The sequence below is a fragment of the Neomonachus schauinslandi genome, chromosome 14 (assembly GCF_002201575.2).
Source record: "Neomonachus schauinslandi chromosome 14, ASM220157v2, whole genome shotgun sequence".
In the NCBI taxonomy this organism is placed as follows: Eukaryota; Metazoa; Chordata; class Mammalia; order Carnivora; family Phocidae; genus Neomonachus; species Neomonachus schauinslandi.
In genome coordinates this window covers 83,434,538-83,449,521 of record NC_058416.1, presented here as the reverse complement: position 1 = coordinate 83,449,521, position 14,984 = coordinate 83,434,538, and the positions used below count along the sequence as shown (strand labels likewise).

The 14,984-nt window shown below is 39.5% G+C and overlaps 1 protein-coding gene and 1 non-coding gene across 5 annotated transcripts in view; one reads left to right on the top strand and one right to left on the bottom strand.

Moving 5' to 3' along the window:
- ATXN2 (ataxin 2) overlaps nt 1–14,984 on the bottom strand; it is a 140,269-nt gene that overhangs the window by 86,174 nt on the left and 39,111 nt on the right. The gene's annotated exons all lie outside the window — the stretch shown is intronic.
- On the top strand, nt 472–575 carry LOC123326662. The gene has a single exon (XR_006541237.1). It is a non-coding gene; the product is annotated as a U6 spliceosomal RNA (small nuclear RNA).

The window sequence follows — 14,984 nt, the reverse complement described above, 5'->3', positions numbered from 1 at the left end:
GAAGTAGATCAATATTGGGGGAATAATGAGATTTTAGGTTGAAAAAGAGAAGATACCCTGGGAAGGGCCCTGAATGCCAAGGTATGGCATCCCAACTTTATTTGGTAAGCAACAGAGGCTACTGTAGATTTTTGAACAAGAAATGAGATGATATAATAAAAGCAATGCTTAAGAATTTCTTTGTGCTGGGGTGTCTGGGTGGCTCAGTCAGTGAAGCGTGCTACTTGATTTAGAATCAGGTCATGATCTCAGGGTGTTAAGATCGAGCCCCGCATCAGGCCCCTGGGCATAGAGCCTGCTTGAGATTCTCTCTCTCCCTCTCCTCAGCCCTCTCACCTCGCTCTTAAAAAAAAAAAAAAAAATTCTTTGTGCTAATGAGGGAAGTTAACTAGGAGATTACAGTAATGTCTGGATACAAACTATCACAGGAACAAGAACAGAGAGGAAGAAAAGCATGCGGATGTAGCGCTCGCGCTGCCTTCAGCAGCACATATACTAAAATTGGAGTGATACAGCGATTAGCATGGCCCCTGTGCAAGGATGACACGCAAATTCATGAAGCGTTCCATATAAAAATAAAAAAAGAATGTGGATGTAACATCACCAAGGAAAACTTTAGAAAGCAAGGTAAAAGGAAGCAAACAACAACTTTCTTCCCAAACAGAAACCAAAATAATCCTTGTGTCTATGTTATTTCCTACAAGCAGATAAAGAACAAGGATGGATGAGAAAGATGTGACTCTTGTCTGGAAGTGTATTATGAGCTAAAAGAATAAACCCAGCTCATGGGGCGCCTGGGTGGCTCAGTCCTTAGGCGTCTGCCTTCGGCTCAGGTCATAATCCCAGGGTCCTGGGATCGAGCCCCTCATCGGGCTCCCTGCTCAGCAGGAAGCCTGCTTCTCCCTCTCTCACTCCCCCTGCTTGTGTTCCCTCTTTCTCTCTGTCAAAAAATAAAATCTTTAAAAAAAAAATTAAAAATTAAAAAAATTAAATAATAAATCCAGCTCAGGTTACATAAAGCCTCTAAGACTCTATCTATATAATAGGTATTTCATGTGTCCAATGTTAATGAATTACCATTCTAATTTATCATTTGCTTCAAAGGAAAGAAAGTTTTTGCTTTCATCTCCAGAAGTTGTTTCATTAAATATTGTTACTTTGAAACACGATAAAAATCTGACTCTGCCAAAATATTAATTACAAAGTTGTTCTGATTATTACAGAAAATGTATTTTACAAAGCAGACTACGCATAAATGGTACTATCAGTGGAAAATTAATGAATCAGCAACACATAGCAGAGCAGACAAGCTCAAAGCATATTCTCACTTTAAGCTCAAAGTTTAGTGCCTATCCTACTAATAAGAGTCAAAAGAAAGATTTATATTAGATAATAAAGACTATAAAACAATACTGCTCTGGGCGCCTGGGTGGCTCAGTTGGTTAAGCGACTGCCTTCAGCTCAGGTCATGATCCCAGGGTCCTGGGATCGAGTCCCGCATCGGGCTCCCTGCTCTGTGGGGAGCCTGCTTCTCCCTCTCCCACTCCCCCTGCTTGTGTTCCCTCTCTCGCTGTGTCTCTCTCTGTCAAATAAATAAATAAAATCTTTAAAAAAAAAAAAAAACAATACTGCTCTAATCCGAAAATGAAAAAAAAAATTTTATAAATACATTTACAATAGGGGTGCCTGGGTGGCTCAGTTGGTTAAGCATCTGCCTTTGGCTCAGGTCATGATCCTGGGGTCCTGGGATTGAGCCCCATGTCAGGCTCCCCACTCAGCAGGGAGTCTACTTCTCCCTCTGACCCTCCTCCCTCTCGTGCTCTCTCTCACTCTCTCAGATAAATAAGCAAAATCTTTTTTAAAATAAATAAATAAAATACATTTACAATAGCAAACTCCATTTTGGATAACATTTTTAACAACAAAAAAAAAGGAATACGGAGGAATAAAGCGATCAACAGAAGTATAAAACTTATACCCTGATAACTACAAAATATCTGAAGAAAATTAAAGATGACCAAATAAATGGAAAGATATACCATGTGCTTGAACTAGAAGATTTAACATTGTTCAGATGGTAACACTCCCAAAAATGATCTCCAGATTCAATATAATCCCTATCAAAATCCCAGCTATCATTTTCCAGAAACTGACAAGATGATCCTAAAATTCACATGGAAATGCAAGGGACCCAGAATACACAATCTTAAAAAACAAAAACAAACAACACTTGGAGTACCAACACTTGAATTCAAAACTTACTACAAAGGTACAGTAATCAAGGGCACCTGGCTCAGTCAGTTAGGTATCCAACTCTTGGTTTCAGCTCAGGTCATGATCTCGGGGTCGAGATTGAGCCCTCCATCCGGCTCCGCACTCAGTGCAGAGTCTGCTTGAGATCCTCTCCCTCTTCCTCCCCCATTTGCGCCTCCCCCAAACTCTCTCTAAAATAAATAAAATCTTTAAAAAAAAAAAAAACACAAAAAAGTATAACAATCAAAACAGAATAATACAGACAGAAGGACAGACATATAAATCTATAGGCTATAACTGAGAGTACAGAAATATACCTTTACATTTATGGTCAAATGAACTTCAACAAAGGTGGTAAGACATTTGAATGGAAAAAGAACAGTCTTTTCAACAGATTGTACTTGGACAAGTAGATATCCACATGTAACACCATTAAGTTGGAGCTCTACCTCACATTTTATATACAAAATTTAACTAAAAATGGATTACACACATAAATATGAGAGCTAAAAAAATAAATATGAGCTAAAACAATAAAAATCTTAAAAGAAAGCAAAGGAACAAATCTTCATAATCTCAGAGTAAGCAACTTTTTTAGATACAACACAAAAAGAAAAAACAAGAAAAAAGAAAACATAAACTGAACTTCATCCAAATTGAAATCTTTTGTGCTTTAAAGGACACCAGCAAAAAAAGTGAAAAGATAACCCACACAATGGGGAAAAATATCTGCAAACCGTGTCTGATAAGGCGATGAGTGGTATCCAGAATATTTAAAGAATTCTTACAACTCAGGGGCGCCTGGGTGGCTCAGTCGTTAAGCATCTGCCTTCAGCTCAGGTCATGGTCCCAGGGTCCTGGGATCAAGCCCCACATCGGGCTCCCTGCTCGGCGGGAAGCCTGCTTCTCCCTCTGACCCTCCTCCCCCTGCTTGTGTTCCCTCTCTCACTATCTCTCTGTCAAATAAATACATAAAATCTTTTTTTTTTTTTTAAAGATTTTATGTATTTATGTGAGACAGAGAGAATGAGAGAGACAGAGAGCACATGAGAAGGGGGAGGGTCAGAGGGAGAAGCAGACTCCCTGCCGAGCAGGGAGCCCAATGCCGGACTCGATCCCGGGACTCCAGGATCATGACCTGAGCCGAAGGCAGTCGCTTAACCAACTGAGCCACCAGGCGCCCCAAATACACAAAATCTTTAAAAAAAAAAAAAAAAAAGAATTCTTACAACTCAATAATAAGACATACTAATTTAAAATGTGGGCGAAGGACATTTCTCCAAGGAAGATATGCAAATCTCCAATAAGCACATGAAAAGATTCATTAATCACTACAGAAATGCAAATCAAAACCACATGGGTGCTACTTCACAACCACCCACCAGGACAGTATTATCAAAAAGATAGACAACAGCTACTGATGAAGATACGGAAAAACTGGAGCTCTAACACACTGCTGATGGGATGGTAAAATGATATAGCCACTCTGAAAAACCATCCTAGCAGTTCCCCTGAAAGGTTAAACTTTGAGTTACCATATATGACCCAGCAATTCCACTCCTAGGTACATGCCCAACAGAAATGAAAACATAATGTCCACACAAAAATCAGCATATGGAGGTGCCTGGACAGCTCAGTCGGTTAAGCACCCGACTCTTGATCTCAGCCCAGGTCTTGATCTCAGGATCATGAGTTCAAGCCCTACACTGGGCTCCACACTGAGCGTGAGCCTACTTAAAAAAAAAAAAATCAGCACACGAATGATCCTAGCAGCATTATTCTTAACAATTAAAAAGTAGAAACAGGGGCACCTGGGTGGCTCAGTCGTTAAGCGTCTGTCTTCGGCTCAGGTCATGATCCCAGGGTCCTGGGATCGAGCCCCATGTCTGGCTCCCTGCCCAGCGGGAAGCCTGCTTCTCCCTCTCCCATTCCCCCTGCTTGTGTTCCCTCTCTCTCTGTGTTTCTGTCAAAGAAATAAATAAAATCTTAAAAAAAAAAAAAAGTAGAAACAACTGAAATGTCCATCAACTAATAAATGGATAAATAAAATGTAGTATACCCAGAATGGATGTAAAGGACATTATGCTAAGTGAAGTAAGTCAGGGGGAAAAAAAAAAAAATATATATATATATATATATATATATATATGATTTCACTTACATGTGGAATATAAAAAAATGAACAAACAAAATAAAACAAAAAACAATGCTAAACACAGAACTGGTGGTTGCCTGAAGGAAGATGGGAGGAAGAAAGTTTAGGGGTGCGTGGGTGGCTCAGTCAGTGAAGTGTTTGCCTTTAACTCAGGTCATGATCCCAGGGTCCTGGGATTGAGCCCTGCATCCGCTCCTTCCTCCCGCGGGGAGGCTGCTTCTCCCTCTCCCTCTGCTTGTGTTCCTTCTCTCGCTTTGTCAAATAAATAAATAAAATCTTAAAAGAAAAAAAAGGATAACTTAAGGCTGTATCTCTTTTGAAATGACCACCAAATGGCAAAATCGTAAAAACTTCGAGGCTACGGGGGCGCCTGGGTGGCTCAGTTGGTTGAGCGGCTGCCTTCAGCTCAGGTCATGATCCCAGGGTCCTGGGATCGAGCCCCGCATCGGGCTCCCTGCTCGGCGGAGAGCCTGCTTCTCCCCTCCCTCTGCCTGTCTCTCTGCCTACTTGTTCTCTCTCTCTATCTCTCTGTCAAATAAATGAATAAAATCTTTAAAAAAAAAAAAAAAAAAAACTTCGAGGCTACGAAGCCTCAAATTCCTAAATCCCTTTAAGAGAAAATTATATTTAATAAGATTTTATTGTGGATGTAAGTAACTTCTGGGATCTGACATCATTTAGTCATTTGGAAATAAAGACTACATTGCTTAAGAGCAACGTTGGAAAGACTCAAAAGGGATGTCATCCATTTAAAAGTACAGCAACATACTTTTTATGAAGTCTATACGATTTCAAAATGCAGCCTTTAAGAAGGAAAAAAAAAAGACCGGGGTTGGGGTGGGGGGAATCTTTTCTCCTTGATAGCTATATGCAACTATTAAAAAAAAAAGTCATTATTCCCTCTTCTCTGACAACAAATACAGCCTAGAACAGTGCTTATTTTTTAACTGTGATTTCCAAAAAAACTTCTGAGTCCTAGAACTCAAAGTAAATTTATTACCACTCAAGTAAGAAATGACAGAACCTTAGCAAGAAAATTGAGATGGAGGCTGTCAGAACTGCTGCAGTAGGCAAGGATCTATAAAGGACATCAGCTTCAAAAGTGCAAATACAGTGGAGGGAAAGCAGCAATAATGGGCTTTTTGAAACACAGTAAGCCATCTGAAAAAATTCCTTCCTGAGCAAGATGTTGCTCCAAGGAAAAGGACAGTATATCATGTTGGGAGTCTTCAGTTTCAGTCCACACATTACCTGCTGTGTTAAAAATAAATTAAATATTAAAAAACAGACTATGGTTTTCTAGTTAGAATCAAACCAAACACTCAAATCGTTTTCTTTTATTCTTCTCTGACATCTGACCTAGGTATCCTTTTGACCAAAGTCTGGAAAGAATCAACAGATGTGGAAAAGCAAACCCCAAATACTGTTCTTGTTAAAAATACAGCTTGCGGGCGCCTGGGTGGCTCAGTTGGTTAAGCGACTGCCTCCGGCTCAGGTCATGATCCTGGAGTCCCGGGATCGAGTCCCGCATCAGACTCCCTGCTCGGCGGGGAGTCTGCTTCTCCCTCTGATCCTCCCCCTCTCATGCTCTCTGTCTCCCATTCTCTCTCTCAGATAAATAAATTTTTAAAAATCTTAAAAAAAAAAAAATACAGCTTGCAATTCAATTTGTGTCTCTATCCCACTTATGGAGCCCAATAGGTAAGCTTAGAGTATACGTAGGAAACAGGATAATCTGAATCAATGCACCATTTAGAAAGTGCACAGGATATAGGCCTTCCACAATAAATGGCCTTATAAATGCTTTTCATGCTACAATATTTGACCAAAAGTTTAAATAAAGTGCTTAGAGTTAGTAGCTCTATTTAGACAGCGCCAAATTGTGTCAAAATGCATTAATGATGAAGAAACCTTATATTCTTATATAAAATTATATTTTACAGTACTATGATGAAATAATATTAAAATCCCTCAGAGGAAAATATACCCAACTTAAATATGAAAAAGCAGTTCTTATTTTCCTTACTAATAAACTCTGAAAAATGTACATATTGGATTCTCTAAACTTCAGGCAAAATATTTTTTTTTTTTTTAAAGATTTTATTTATTCATTTGAGACACAGAGATACACAGAGAGAGAGAGCATGAGCAGGGAGAGAGGCAGAGGGAGAGGGAGAAGCAGGCTCCCCGCTGAGCCAGGAGCCCGATGTGGGGCTTGATCCCAGGACCCTGGGATCATGACCTGAGCCGAAGGCAGACGCTTAACCATCTGAGCCACCCAGGCGCCCCTCAGGCAAAATATTTTTAAGATAAACTATTTCCTCTTATTTTTACTAACCCAGCATATAACATGAAAACACTGGAAGTAATATAACATTTGAGAAGCAATCTTCTTAAAATCTAAATTAGCAAAATTAAAAGTTGAGCTAAAATTTTCAGAAAATTTACTTTTTTTTTTTTTTTTTAGAAATTTTCCCATTTAATATACCGCTGTGTAAGACTTAAAAATCAACCAAGTATCAGGAGTAAAAGCTTAAACCGACAGGGGCACCTGGGTAGCTCAGTGGGTTGAACATCCGACTCCTGATTTCAGCTCAGGTCATGATCTCAGTGTCATGGAATCAAGTCCCATGTTGGGCTCTGCGCTCAGCATGGAGTCTACTTGTCCTTCTCTTTCTGCTCCTCCCCAACTCACTTTCTCTCTCAAATAAATAAAACCTTAAAAAAACAAAAAACCTTAAACCCGCAAACTAGATTTCTGTGAGAAGATCTAAATGAAGATCAATAGCCAAGACTCCACAGAATCAAATGCACACCAAATCCTACAGCAAAGCCAGATTAATATAACACACAGAACAAGAGAAAAATGGAAACCCACTTTTGAGGCTTGATTTACTTAAACATGGTGATAGGGGCACCTGAATGGTTAAGTTAAGCGTCTGCCTTCAGCTCAGGTCATGATCCCAGGGTCCTGGGATCAAGTCCCGCATCGGGCTCCTTGCTCAGCAGGCAGCCTGCTTCTCTCTCTCGTCCCCTCTCCCCTGCTTGTGCTCTCTCTCCTCTCTCTCTCAAATAAATAAAAATCTTAAAAAACAAAAAACAAAACAAAAAAACCCCCACCAAGGTGACAGATTCCAGAGAATGTTAGATTTCTATTTCCTATATTATCTCCAAAAGAGATGAGAAGAAATTCTAACAAAGATGCCAACAGAAAGATATTTTGTAGGGTATCAGGAGGTGACATTCTGTTTTCAGCCTTTCCATTAGACTCCTGGTTCAGAACCCATTTTGAGGGGGTAGGGGGAGTCTTAGTCTATACCATCAGAAAGAATGAAATGGGTCAATGGGTCTAATCATTACTAGAGCAATTTTCTTAATAAAAGGTAACTGTTTTCATCTCAAAAGTTAGAGAAGGGAAAATGGAAAGAAAGTGATTTTGTTGAAAATTTAGGGGGAAAAAAGTAAATTCAGAAATGTTCAGGAAACAAAAAACAGAATTTAGGAACTGAAGTGCCAATACCATTAGCCAATACAATATTCTTTTTACAACTTACTCTTAATTCTATAGCAAAGTGTTGAGACCTAGGTTAAGAAAAAGCTAGTAAATAAAATTAATTCCAATTCTTACAGCTGTACAAACACCTTTCTGTTTCCTTGGCAAATATGTAGAACACTTTACAAATCAGACTGTTCTTTTCTTATGTAAATTAGAAGAACAACTGTTCAAGTGCACATACTCCCTTAAAACTCTCTGCCAGGACTAATCTGGGTAAAAAAGTAGTCAAATGGAAAAGAAATTAAAATGCAGACAATTTATCCACATTCCTTCACTGCCCTGCTTTATTACTTTTTTTTTTTTTTTTTTAAGATTTTATGTATTTATTTGGCAGAGACAGACACAGCGAGAGAGGGACCACAAGCAGAGGGAGTGGGAGACGGAGAAGCAGGCTTCCCGCCGAGCAGGGAGCCCGATGCGGGGCTCCACCCCAGGATCATGACCTGAGTCGAAGGCAGTCGAGTCGCTTAACGACTGAGCCACCTCAGTAGGCACCCCTATTACTACTTTTAATATACGTGCTATTCATAGGACTTCACTGAGTCTGTGAAGAGCAAGAGAAAAAATAAAACTAAAACCAGACAGTAATTGAGTAAACTAGCATTGTTACACTGCTGCCAAGTAAACCGGCTTCCTGGACTCCTCTGAATTACCTACCAGAAGAGCTCAAAAATGCTACTTGTTTTTGCTTAAACTGTCCTGACTAGCAGAGTGTAAGTTGTTTTCTGATTCCCTATCATGGGCTAGTATTAATCTTGCTCACTTTTATCATTCAGCAAGCTGACCAAATAAAAATCATATTCCATTGCTTTGAAACTACATCTCTTTGATTACTAGTGAGGTGGACTACCTTTCCATATGTTCACTGGCCATTTGAAAAACTTCTTTTATTCGTTTTTTCCCAGTTTGTAGCATGTCTTCTAAAATTTATGGTACTTTTGGACACATCTAAGTCTTTAATTTTTTATACTCAACTATTTCAGTCTTTTATATTATGAATTTTGGCTTTGGTGGTCATGCTTATAAACTCCTTCATAGATTTCCTCTGGAATTTCTATGTAAGCTTTTTTTTTTTTAATACTTCTCTTTTTAGCCATTTAGGGTTTATTTTGGTGGTGAGTATGAAGCAGGCATCTAATTCCCCCCAAATGTTGTACCAACATCATTTTATAAATAAATAATCCACCTTTACTACAGACTTAAAGAGTTATCTTTATCATATTATTAGCAAAATACCCATATGAATTTTATCTGTTTTGGATTCTCTATTCTTTGCCACTATGGCAACTATGGTTTAATTCTGATCCATTTTAATGTTTCGTAGGGCAAGTCCTCCTTCATGACTCTTGTAGAAAAATTTCTAAAATTCTTCTTTTAATAAGTACTATCTTATAAATTTTAGAATCATTTTGTCACTTTCTACAAAAACAGAGATACTATCTTTAGTGATTACTTTGAGGAAAAAGGACAATTTTACAGTGTTACGTATTTCCATTCAAATGGCATGTTTCTCCATTTAGTCGAATCTACTTTTATTTCCTTCAGTAGTGTTTTCATAAACACTATGCTTATTTCTATGCTCTTCTAAGTCTTGTTCCTTTGTAAAGACGTTTTCCTTTTAAACCATCTAGCTGATTAATGCTGTCCAGCAGTTATCAATAGTTTTCATATATATCTTAAATCAGACCACCTTACTCTTATTAGTATTATTTTTATTTTATCTAAATAAAATTCTATTTTATTCTAGAGGTTTTCGTTTGCTTTTTATTTTGTTTTTAATAAATGAAGAATTATTGTTTTGACCTTGGCATACACATGAAGAATACAGCAGAGAATTTTTATATACTCTAAAAACATATAAAGAAATGAAATTTTAACAAATCAAAGATCGTATTTTATTTTTATTTATTTTTTTTTTAAAGATTTTATTTATTTATTTGACAGAGAGAGACAGCGAGAGCAGGAATACAAGCAGGGGGAGTGGGAGAGGGAGAAGCAGGCTTCCTGCTGAGCAGGGAGCCTGATGTGGGACTCGATCCCAGGACCCTGGGATCATGACCTGAGCCGAAGGCAGACGCTTAACAACTGAGCCACCCAGGCACCCCAAAGATCGTATTTTAATAAACATGCAATACTTCCCTATTGCATACCTCCAACTACGCTGTTTAATGTTTCATCACCTGTTCTACTATACCTATTTATTTTTTTAAATCTCAGTAACCTCTGTGCCACCTCCATACTGGCCTCAGTAAATGTGAGTTTCCATCTAACCACTTGGCCCCAGCATGGACACAAAACCTTCTCTTACTAGCCCACAGCAAAGCTGAGGCAGTCAACTTTCTGATGGTTCAAGTTTTAACAGAAGAGTATTAGAACACAGAATTACTCAGCTAGCTCACTAGAAAAACTAGTCCAAAGCCCACAGGCCCAAGCCAACCTCTTTACAGGGCTTTCCTGCACCGCTCCATGGATATCCCCCAGCCAAGACCACCTGCTTATCCATCACCCCATCTGCCTACTCACCACAGGGCCTATCCTCCCTCCTGTCAAAGGGCAGACTGCTGATCATGAACACTTGTCCAGCTTTATAGCTGCTTGCCTGTCCAACATTAGCACTGCTTGCCCATCTATAGAGCCTACTGCTTGCACTCTTAGCTCCAAGAACCTGCCTCCTCAGCTGCAAGGCTTGTGGCCTGATCACCCTACTACAAGACCACCCGTGAATGAATTTATAAGAATTTAGACTCCTCAGAATTCAAGGTTTTCCAAGTCATAGCCTGCGGAGATTTGTCTCTTCCTTAGATATGACTGATATGGCCTTCCTAATGTCATGCCCTTCAGAAGAGATCATTCTCGGGGCACCTGGCTGGCTCAGTCAGCTAAGCATCTGCCTTCAGCTTGGGTTGTGAGCTCGCGATCCTAGGATCGGCCCCTAGTTGGGCTCCCTGCTCAGCAGGGAGTCTGCCTCTCCCTCTGCCCTTCCTCCCGCTCGTGCTCTCACTCTTTCAAATAAATAAATAAAATCTTTAAAAAAAAAAAAAAAGAGAAGAAGAAGAGCTCATTCTCTGTTACTCACAGGACTGTGCCCTATCAGAGCTACAGGACAACCACATGAGAACACAATAGTATCACACCAGAATAAAATAATCTATATGACTTTATTTCTCTACCCTCTATAACACATTCACACCCCAAATTCCTCCAACTACTACAACAATTCATGTCTCTGAACTCTATTTGGAATTCAATGCCACCAATTTTAACATTCCATTTTTCTTGAATTCCTTCATGTGCCTTGGTATTTCCAACTATGAAAATGCCTGGAGCAGAACTTCTTAACATGGACATGTACATGAACTCCCTAGGGAACTGTGAACACTACAGAATTAAATGTAAAAGTCTGTGTGCATGTTTTTTCTAGGGTCAGGGTATACAGTTTCACTAAGTTCTCAAAAGGGACCCAAAATAGATTAAGTCTTGAATTTCTCTGTACTGTCTATAGCAACAAGCACAGCAATGAACACATTCCAGGGCTCAGTAAGTATTTGTTGGCTGGCTGTATACATAAGATTTAACTTCTAGTTTCTCACTCTTTGTATAAAATAGTAGTTTTTAAAAAATATGTGAAGGTCCTAATTTCATTCATTCAAAAGACATTTACGCTGTGCCTGTCCGATGTGGGAAAACACTACACTAGGCTCCAAGGATTAAAACAAAAACAAAAACAAAAAACAGTATCCATGCACAAGGAGCTCAAAGTTTAATAAGGGAGACAGAATCATCTAATTATATAATACAACAAGGTATAAAGGCAATACAAAAGATGCTGGGAGTGGGCTTATATGTGGTTGCTGAAATTAGAAGACTATAAAACGACTGAGAGGCAGTAAGACCAGTGGGCAAAGAAACAAGCACTGGGAACACACACACATTTAAGAGCACTTTGACAGAAATGAACCCCAAGACTGGGTAGGGAAGGAATGATGAATAAAACACATGAAAAACAGAAGAGCAGCTTCTGAGGGAGGATGAAACCAACAGTGTCAAAAGCCACACTAAAGTCTGAAAAAGACTACAAAGGACCTAGCAATGAGAGGTTACTTCCAGGTAGTTCCCCAGTAGTGAACATAAAAGTCAGATTATGTTGCAAAGAGGAGTCAATAGAAAATAAGAGGGGCGCCTGGGTGGCTCAGTCGTTAAGCGTCTGCCTTCGGCTCAGGTCATGATCCCGGGGTCCTGGGATCGAGCCCCACATTGGGCTCCCTGCTCGGCGGGAAGCCTGCTTCTCCCTCTCCCACTCCCCCTGCTTGTGTTCCCTCTCTCACTGTGTCTCTCTCTGTCAAATAAATAAAATCTTTAAAAAAAAAAATAGAGAATAAGAGTTAATAAGATGTTTGGATAATGGGGCGCCTGGGTGGCTCAGTCAGTCAAGGGTCTGCCTTCGGCTCGGGTCGTGATCTTGGGGTTCTGGGATCGAGTCCCATGTCAGACTCCCTGCTCAGCAGGAAGTCTGCTTCTCCCTCTGCCCCTTCCCCCCATGTGCTCTCTCTCAAATAAATAAATCAAATCTTAAAAAAAAAAAAGATGTTTGGATAAGAAAGGAAGACAGGATAGTAAGTGGGAGTTCAGGATAAAAAGGAATCCTCTTCAGGAGGGGAAGGACTTGAATAGGTTTTCTGGCTAAAGGGAAGGAGTAACTGGAGAGGAAGAGGTTGAAGAGTCTGGAAACAGAGGTGACATAAAAGAGCAAGAATCCAGGAATGGGGACGCCTGGGTGGCTCAGTCGACTGGGCGTCTGCCTTTGGCTCGGGTCATGAACCCGGAATGCCGGGATCGAGCCCCGCGTCAGGCTCCCTGCTCAGAGGGGAGCCTGCTTCTCCCTCTGCCTCTCACCCAGCTCGTGTTCTTGCTCTCTCTCTCAAATAAATGGATAAAATCTTTGAAGAAGAAAAAAGAAAAAAAAGAAAGAACCCAGGAATGGTAAAGTCAAGGGCATGATGGGAGAAGTTGGGATTCAAGAGGAATTGAAACATCCCATCTACTAAAACCAAAGGAAAGAGAGTAATGATGGCAAGGGGAAGATAAAGTTGTAGGTAAAGGAGGGAGCAGACAGTTGATGATGGGAGACCATTCCCAATAACTAATTTTCTCACTTGTCATTTTTCAGTTATTGTGACAAAAAGCTGGAAAGAAAAGTGACTCTTCAAACTAAATCCCATTTCAATGGTCACAAATAAGGAATAGATGAAATTACACAGTATTAAGAGTCAAAGAATGAGTTAGAGACAAAGTATGTTCTATGTTATTTCACCAAAGACAGTACAGTATGTATTTTTGATCAGCTCTAACAACCCAAACACAGTAGGAAAAAAGATCTAGGATGAGAGTTGACAATGTTTTTCTATAAAGAACCAGAAAATATTGTTTGGCTTTGCAAGCCATACAGTATTACAACTACTCAATTCTATCGCTGTAGCATCAAAGTGGCCACAGACAATACATAAACAAACAGGCATACTGTGTTACAATAAAACTTTATTTACCAATGAGTGGATTTGGCCCACAGGCCTTAAGTTTGCTGACCCCTGTTCTCTAGACTGAGAACATGCCAAGGAAATGAAACGGTAGAAAGAAGCCTAAGTCAGGAGCAGGAGAATGAAATAAGAAAGTAGACACAGGGGGCGCCTGGGTGGTTCAGTTGGTTTAGCGTCTGCCTATGGCTGAGGTCGTGATCCCGGGGTCCTGGGATCAAGTCCTGCATCGGGCTCTCTGCTCAGCAGGAAGTCTGCTTCTCCCTCTCCCTGCTGCTCCCCCTGCTTGTGCTCTCTCCCTCTCTCTGTCAAATAAATAAATAAAATCTTAAAAGGAAAAAAAAGAAAGGAAAGGAAGGAGCCAGAAAACTAAAATGTAGTTGACTTGGGGTATTAAATCAAAGAGCAAAATAGGAATAAAGGAACAACAGAAAAAGCAGAAAGAGAGTGAAGGAGAAAAGCAGATGAAGAAACACTGGAAAGAGAAAGGAAACCAGGTAAAAAGTGAGTAGAGATAATACACCAACTCCAAGGTAGAAAGATGCAGAGAGAAAAACAGGTTTATGCCCTAAAAAATAGGTGGCAAAATGAAGCAGGATGAAAATGAGAGCATCCCAGGTCTGTCTGCAATGGAATTCAGATAAAGGATAAAACACATACTAATTTTACAGTGATAATCTGATGGTCTAATTATGGGTGTGCAAAAAGAACCCACAGCTTACAAAATTGAGTTACTTTTCATTTGGCCCGCAAATCAATCCGGTAACATACACAGCATCCAAGAGATCAAATGAAACTTATTCATGATCATAAAAAGAAATCAATTATTTCTAGGCCTCTTATTCACTTGCATATGCATATGAATATGACAACTTTAAAAACATTAAAATGAAAAAGAAAAACTTATTAAAATCAGTAAAAGTCAGCATTAAGAAGTTAAAAGCCATATTAATCTAACTTTTAAAAGTTTCCCAAAAAATAAAGCCAAAGATTTAAAAAAGAATCTTGAATAATATAATAATATGTATATTTATATTATATAGGAATTTTGTTTCCTTTTGGCTTTATTTGTAGGGAAACCCTTTAAAGTGAATGCAGATTTATTCTGACACAGCTAAACAACAAATTAGACCACATAATTTATGTCACAATAGTACAATGTTTAAGAACATAATGTTGGGGGGTGGTGCCTGGGTGGCTCAGGTCATGATCCCAGGGTCCTGGGATTGAGTCCTGCATCGGGTTCCCTGCTCAGCAGGGAGCCTGCTTCTCCCTCTCCCACTCCCCCTGCTTGTGTTCACTCTCTCGCTGTCTTGCTTTGTCAAATAAATAAAACCTTAAAAAAAAAACATGATTTGGGGGTTAGTGGGTGCTGGGTTTGTGTCCTCACTTTACCAACTTACTGGATTGTGTCTTAATTTTTTTAATTAATGAACCATGCCAATTAATTACTCTAAAAAAGTTTTCTCTAAGTATACTAACATTATCT